The sequence below is a fragment of the Chiloscyllium plagiosum genome, chromosome 2 (assembly GCF_004010195.1).
Source record: "Chiloscyllium plagiosum isolate BGI_BamShark_2017 chromosome 2, ASM401019v2, whole genome shotgun sequence".
Lineage (NCBI taxonomy): Eukaryota > Metazoa > Chordata > Chondrichthyes > Orectolobiformes > Hemiscylliidae > Chiloscyllium > Chiloscyllium plagiosum.
This window is the reverse complement of record NC_057711.1, coordinates 115625947-115633780: the sequence shown is the minus strand read 5'-3', so window position 1 is coordinate 115633780 and position 7834 is coordinate 115625947. Positions and strand designations below refer to the sequence as shown.

General features: G+C 42.1%; 1 long non-coding RNA gene across 2 annotated transcripts in view; it reads left to right on the top strand.

Annotated features, from left to right (window-relative positions):
- Nucleotides 1-426: 426 nt before the first annotated feature.
- LOC122563173 overlaps nt 427-7834 on the top strand; it is a 9498-nt gene continuing 2090 nt past the window's right edge. Inside the window, exons 1-3 of one of the 2 annotated variants that reach the window (XR_006315509.1) lie at nt 427-984; nt 1120-1176; nt 1444-1509. This is a non-coding gene — a long non-coding RNA (uncharacterized LOC122563173). The other variant, XR_006315505.1, reaches the window with a different exon arrangement.

The window sequence follows — 7834 nt, the reverse complement described above, 5'->3', positions numbered from 1 at the left end:
TTGGAATTAGTGTGCTCTGTGAACGCTGATACAAAGTATTTATTCAACTCCACTGCAATTGTCTGGTTCCCCAGGGCATTAGATTCCACTATATTATGTTCACTGTTCCCTAGAGGATCTTATTCTTCAGAAATCATTTATTAAACTTGTCTTATTACACATTACCAGGTCCAAAATAGCTTAATCGTTGACTGGTTGGATCCATAACATATTGTTCTAGAAAACTGTCCCGAATACACTCTCAGTTCTTCCTCATAGCTACACCTGCCAATTTGATTTTCCTAATCTACATGAAGAATGAAGTCACCCATAACTAATGTACTGCAATTTTTACATGCTTGATTTGTTTGCTATCTCACATAACAGCTACTGTTAGGGGTCTAAATAATACACCCATCAGCATCTTCCTCCCTTATTGATTTTTTTTTAATCTCCACTCATATGGAATCTAAGATCCAATCCAAGATCATTTTTGCTATTGTACTTATTCCAGCGTATTAAAAACATTAGCCGAAATCCCTTCCCTTCCTACCTGTCCATTTAAAAAATCATATATTCCTGAATATTTAGTTCCGAACTTGGAACTCCTTGAATCCATCTCTCCATATAAGATCTTACCCATTAACCTCTACTTTTTGCTGTCAATTCATTTATTTCATTCCAAACACTACATGAATTTAAGTAAAGAGCCATTGATTTTGTGTTTTTATCATTTTTTTCCTTTGGCACTATTTGCAGATTTTCTTAATGCTTGTATACTCTGTTCCTTCCTGTCCTACTGTGGGTATCATTATCAAAACAGTTGCCCTTCAATGCCAACATATCCTTTTGCTTTGTAAGCTCATGTAACTGCCTTCCAAACCACACCTCATCCAACTGGTTTAAATTGCTCTCTTCAGCCTGAGTTATTTGATTTGCCATCACATTGGTCCCAGCACAGTTCAAATGAAGTACATTTGACCGGAACAGTTTCCTTCGACTCCAGTAATAGTGCTAATATGCCACATTTCACCCAGATCAATCTTTTTAAGTCACACATTTAATTCCTTGATTGTATTTACTCTGTGCCTCTTTCCTATGGCTCAACGAGTAATCCTAAGATTATTTATTACCTTGCAGGTTCTACTTTTTAGTTCTACAGCAGCCCTGAGGAGATGTCTCTAATCCTGCTACCAGGTAGGCAACACAGTCTTCAGAACTCACGCTCATTGCTGCAGAGAACAGTATTTCATTCCCTAATTTTACTGTCCACTAGATTGCCGTTTCCTCCCTCCACTTGAATGTACTAAGGTACCGTGGTCAATTCACTCATCCTCCTTGCAATCCCCATTCTTTCTCACACAGCTTGCAAGGACCTGTTGGTCAACTAAAGGATAGAAGCTCGGGAAATGCCTCTTTGGTCCCCATACATGATTCACAAACTATCACATCCTTCTGTTCCAGATCACAGGCCAAGACTGAATAACCTAATCTGAGGTGCATGGCTGCCTCCTGGAGCAAAGTGTCCAGGTAACTTTCCCTTTCTTTGATGTCGAGAAATGTGTTGCTCAGACTCCAGCTCCCCAACTTCCACCCAAAGTTGCTGGAGCTCCAGATGTTTGCTCCAGGTGTGTTCCTGGTGGATCAGCTCCAACATGATGCAGCTTCAGATTTATTTACGCTTTGCCTCAGGGAATGTGACCCCATCCTGGAATTGTACAATCATACACCAGGGAAAGGGAGGCCATTGGCCAATTATGTCTGTCTGGCTCTTTTAATTAGCCTCCTAATTAGCCCTACTAACCTATAGTCTAGTAAATGGATGGCACGATGGCTCGGTGGTTAGCACTACTGCCTCACAGCACCAGGGTCCCAGGTTTGATTCCAGCCTTGGGCGACTGTCTGGTTGGAGTTTGCACATTCTCCCCGTGTCTGTGTGGGTTTCCTCTGGGTACTCCGGTTTCCTCCCACAGTCCAAAGATGTGCCAGTCAGGTGAATTGCCCATAGTGTTAGGTGCAATAGTCAGAGGGAAATGGGTCTGGGTGGGTTACTCTTCAGAGGATTGGTTGGGCCAAAGGCCTGTTTCCACACTGTAGGGAATCTAATCTAATCTAAATTTTCTTCCCTTATTTACATATTGAATTTGAGATCTTTTCGAATCAACGTTTAGAAATGTTACTGAACACTCTGATGTAGTTGGGCCTTGCACCCAGGCCTGGGACACTACCACTGCACCATAAAAGCTCTCCCTTATCGAATTTGACTTATTTTCTAATCAACCTGTTCAGAAATGTTAATCCACACCTCTGGAACAGGTGGGACTTGAACCCAGGCCTCCTGGTACAAGGGGAAGGACACTACATTGTTATCAGACTTATGAATGGCCCTGACTTATTATAGAGCTGATCTTTTTCTGCACCTTCTCTGTTGCTGTAACACTGTATTCTGCATTCTGAGGAAGGGTAATAGATTCATAGAGATGTACAGCACAGAAACAGACCCTTCAGTCCAACTCGTCCATGCCAACCCAATCTAGTCCCACCTGCCAGCACCTGCCTCTTATCTCTCTAAATCCTTCTGATTCATATACTCATCCAGATGCCTTTTAAATGTTGCAATTGTACCAGCCTCCACCACTTCCTCTGGCAGCTCATTCCATACATGTACCACCCTCTGCGTGAAAAAGTTGCTTCTTAGGTCTCTTTTATATCTTTCTCCTCTCACCCTAAACCTATGCCCTCTAGATCTGGACTCCCTGACCCCAGGGAAGAGACTTTGTTTGTTTATCCTATCTTGGATTCTCTCTGCAGCTGCTGCCAGACTTGCTGAGCTTTCCCAGCAATTTCTCTTTTTGTCTCTGATTTACAGCATCCACAGGTTTTTCTGTTTTTATATTCTGCATTCTGTTCTGTTACCCTGATAGGCGCATGTAAGGTATAACTTGTCTGGTTGACAAGCAGGAGGCTGGAAGAACACAGCAAGCCAGGCAGCATCAGGAGGTGGAGAAGTCAACGTTTCGGGTGTAACCCTTCTTCAGGACTGGCAGAGAACTTCTTCAGAATGGAAGAAGGGCTACACATGAAACGTTGACTTCTCCACCTCCTGATGCCTGGCTTGCTGTGTTCTTCCAGCCTCCTGCTTGTCTACCTTGGATTCCAGCTTCTGCAGTCTTTTTGTCTCTAACCATGATTGTCTGGTTAGCATGCAACATGATACTTTTCACTGTATCTCACAATATATGACAAAAACAAATCAAATCAAATCAAGTCAGTCACTGCACAACTGAACCCTTCCTTATCGAATTTGAATGTCAAGGTTAAAGCTGCTTCCACTTGAAACTGCCCTTTGAGGGAACGTGTTCTAGATCACAACAACTCGTTTGCTTGAAGAAAAATTCAGACTCAGTTCTTTCATTGATTAGTTTAAATCAATAATCTCTGATTATCGAATCTTCCTAGTGAAAACAATTCCTCCATATTACTCTGTGAAAACCCTTCATTGATTTGAAACACCTCTATCAAATCCCCTTCTCCAGGAAGATTTGACATTGCCTTTTTAAGATAGAGAGGCTTCTAACTCAAAAAAATGCAACGCAGCAGCTGCAGCGAGTTCATCGCGGGTTCTTTAATAGAGACCTTGCAAAACTTGAGGAACATTGCCCTCTTGTTTACACTTATAGCACAAAAGGCCTCACTTTGAGATAACTGGTTGTTATGTAACATTTTACCACTGACATGAGTTATGAAACAGAGCAAACGGCTGCAAACTTTTATTTGCTTGATCAGAATCAAGCATTAGACTGGCGTGTAACAAGCATCAAATGTAAACACACACAGTCGAGATACAACCAATGTAGCAATAATCTGATCTATTCGGTATTTACACGGACAAATCGTCTTGCCAGGGTGCACAAAAAAACGAGCAGAAATGCGACACCATGAGTATATTTTTTACAAGATTATAACCCATTGGGGTGGGGAAGGGTGGAGGGATTGAAATGAACAATCACAACAGCGACTTTATTACCAGTGTGGAGCCTGGACATTGTGCACCGCATCTGTGGGTCCCACACTCTCCCTCTGTTTCTCTCTCAGTTCTATCTAATAGTGGAGAATTCAAGTTTTACTTCTCTTGATGCAGGGATCATTTCTTAAAACAACCACGAGTTGAAGATAAGCAGGCCACAAACACGTATTTTACACTTTTTTTTAAAGAAAGCTTAGTTCGCTGATAATGTGAAGTCCCAGAAATAAACACAAGTTTTAAACATGCAGGAGCGAGCGACTTAGCCGCTTCTTAAACTCAGTTTCGAGTCTTACCCCGTTTAAGTGGAAGAGGGTGTGAAGTGCTGTGTCAGTGTGTAATAGTTCAATAAGGGCATGTTGTTATTGAAGTCTCAGGGAACAAGACGTCCTCTTCCATGAACTGTAATTGAACCTCAGGCTTTACAGTTCGGGTAACAAAGCTTTTGGAAAACAAGACACGTTCTTTAATAAGGAAAGCAGTATTAACATGATTTATTAACTCCCTGGTTGCACACGACATAAAAACAAACCTGTATTGCGTGACTGTCACAGAGATTGTAGTTTCTGTGGATACGTACTATCAAGGGATAGGAACAGTTTGCCTTGGCTTACTTTAGAACATGTATAAAATGTCGTTGGAAGATTAACATTTAATAAGCAAATTGTTTATGTTAGAATTTAAATCCGCTGAACGCATTGGGTACAGAGTGAGCAGATTAATCATTTTCAGCTGTTGAATTGGTTGCTTACAGAAGAACAAAACCACTTTGAAGGGAAACACTATATTTATAGCATCCACAATTCAGTATGCATGCCGAGTGCTTAGGCTGGTAAACAACTGAGGAACATGCTATCACAGGTTAAGGGAAGATAAGTCCTCCAACAATAAATACAAATGGGTCTCTTTTCGTGCTATATTGTAATCCAGATTGACAATCCCAGCACAGTGCTAGGGGAGTGCCTCATTGTTGGAGTCTCATGAATAAAATGTTAACCTTGTTACCAAGTCTTTCCTTCACTTTCAGCAAAAACAAAAGAGCTGGTCATTGACTACAGGAAGCAAGGTGGAGGGCATGCCCTTGTCTACATGAATGGTGCTGAGGTGGAGATCATCGACACCATCAAGTTCCTAGGAGTGACGATCACCGACAATCTGTCCTGGTCCACTCGTGTTGATGTGACAGTCAAGAAAGCACAGCAACACCTCCACTTCCTCAGGAGGCTAATTTAGCATGTCCGCAGAGCAGAGGAAAATCAACTATACAGTGTTTTCAAAAAGAACGGGTACCCAATGAACACAGTCCGCAGATTTCTCAGCAACAAACCCAAACAAGCAGACAAAACACGTCCAGAAACCCGAGCCACTCTCCCCTACATCAAAGGCATCTTGGAAATGACTGCCAGACTACTCAGACCCCTTGGTATCATGGTAGCCCACAAACCCACCAACACACTAAAATAGCAGCTAATGAACTTGAAAGACACTATACAGACATTTACAAAATACCGTGCAAGAACTGTAACAAATACTACATCGGAAAAACGGGCAGAAAATTAGCCTCCAGGATGCATGAACATCAACTAGCCACAAAACAACATGACCCTCTCCCACTAGTATCCTAGATACAGATGAGGAAGCACACCACTTCGACTGGACAACACATCCATCCTAGGACAAGCCAGAGACACACACGAAAATTCCTAGAAGCATGGCATTCCAACCGGAAATCTATCAAAAACACATTGACTTGGATCCGATTTACCACCCCCAAGAAAAAGAATAGGAGATGACATCACCACAGGAAATTACGTCACCAACCCAAAGAAACCCAAACATATAAATAGAAAGCAGGAATCATCAGCAATGCTTCATCCAGAGGCTCACTGAAGATGTTACCTAGTATGGTGACGAAACATCAGAAAATGAACCTTCCAGCTCAGTGAGCAAACCTCCATCCATGTCTATAAAGGCTCTATTTTACAAATGCATCACAGAAAGCATTCTATCCGCTTGCATCATAGCTTGGTATGGCAACTGCTCCACCCAGGATTGTAAGAAATTACAGAGTTTTGTAAACACAGACTAGTCCATCACACAAGTCAACCTTCCTCTATTTATACTCCTCGGAAAGGCAGCCAACATAATCAAAGACCCCTCCTACTTCAGTCATAATCTCTTCCATCAGGTAGAAGATACAAAAGCCTAAACACACAAACCCGTGGATTCAAGAATGGCTTCTTCTTCGTTATTATTAGAGTTCTGAATGGAACTCTCAAATCTTTTAATTGATGTTGATCTTGCTCCTTCTGGACCTTCTCTACAGCCATACCATTGTATTCTGTGCTCTGTCCATGCACTTTGTATGGTGTGGTCTGCCTGTACTGCACACAAAACTGAATTTTTCACTGTAACTGGGTACGTGACAATGATAAATCAAAACAAAATGAAAGGTCCAGTGCTGCCATTTCGAAGAGGGGCCTCCATCCCAAAGCAATGCAATTAAAACACAAGACCCAAGGTAAGTATCATATGGCTGGTTATGGGAACTTGCTGTGTGCAAATTGTCCACGTTTCCTACAGTGATCACACTTCAAACATACTTCAGTGATTGCAAGGTGCTCTGGGATGTCCTGAGGTGGCAAAAGGAGTTACAAGAATGCAAGGGATGTACTTGCAAGGGATGTTTACATTGTGAACTGTGAAGGGGATAGTGTTAAGACTCCAAAAGAATATAGAAAAGTTAGTGAAATGGATGTACAAGTAATAAATGAGGTTGAACACAGAGAAGATGTTCATTTTGTGATGAAGAATATCGAGAGACAATGTAAAGACTACAAGTATAAAGTGCATGCTGGAGCAGAATGACCTGACTAGATGACCTGACTGCTATTCAACAAGTTCATGGCTGATTCGCCCCAAGCCTTAACTGCTCCTTCATGACAGGTCATCATACCCTTTTACTCAATTTCCGAAGTTGAAAAGTGTGGCACTGGAAAAGTGCAACAGCATCCGAGGAGCAGGAGAGTGGAAATTATGTGCATCAGCCCTTCATCAAGAATGTCACTTCAAAAATCTCTCTATCTTGTTTTTAAATACTCCCTGTGTTAGAGAATTCCAGATATATGCTCTCCTGAGAGATGAAATCATTCACATCTCAGTTTTAAATAAGTGTCATCTTATTTTGTAATGAGTCAAACAAAGCGGCAGAGCCTTTATGGATGGACTCAGTGTCGAACCCTCTTACTTCAAGGAGGTTGTGGGTTCGGGTCTCCAACCAGGTAGTTGCTTCCTGAGCTAGAATCCACATTGGCACTGAGGGAGCTATGCACAGTTGGAAGTTTTGCCTTTTGGATAAGGTGTTTAAGTGAGGCCCCCTTTGTCCCTTGGGGTTGGACATAAAAGATCCCACAGCTGGGCCTCTTGCTGAGATATTTGTATCATCGATAGTCACAGGTGAGGTGCTGGAAGACTGGAGATTGGCTAATGTGGTGTCACTGTTTAAGAAGGGTGTTAAGGACAAGCCAGGGAACAATAGAACAGTGAGCCTGACCTTGGTGGTGGGTAAGTTGTTGGATGGAATCCTGAGGGACAGGATGTACATGAATTTGGAAAGGCAAGGACTGATTAGGGATAGTCAACATGGCTTTCTGCGTGGGAAATCATGTCTAACAAACTTGATTGAGTTTTTTGAAGAAGTAACAAAGAGGATTGATGAGGGCAGAGCGGTAGATGTAACCTATATGGACTTCAGTAAGCCGTTCAACAAGGTTCCCCATGGGAGACTGATTAGCAAGGTTAGATCTCACGGAATACAGGGAGAACTAGCCA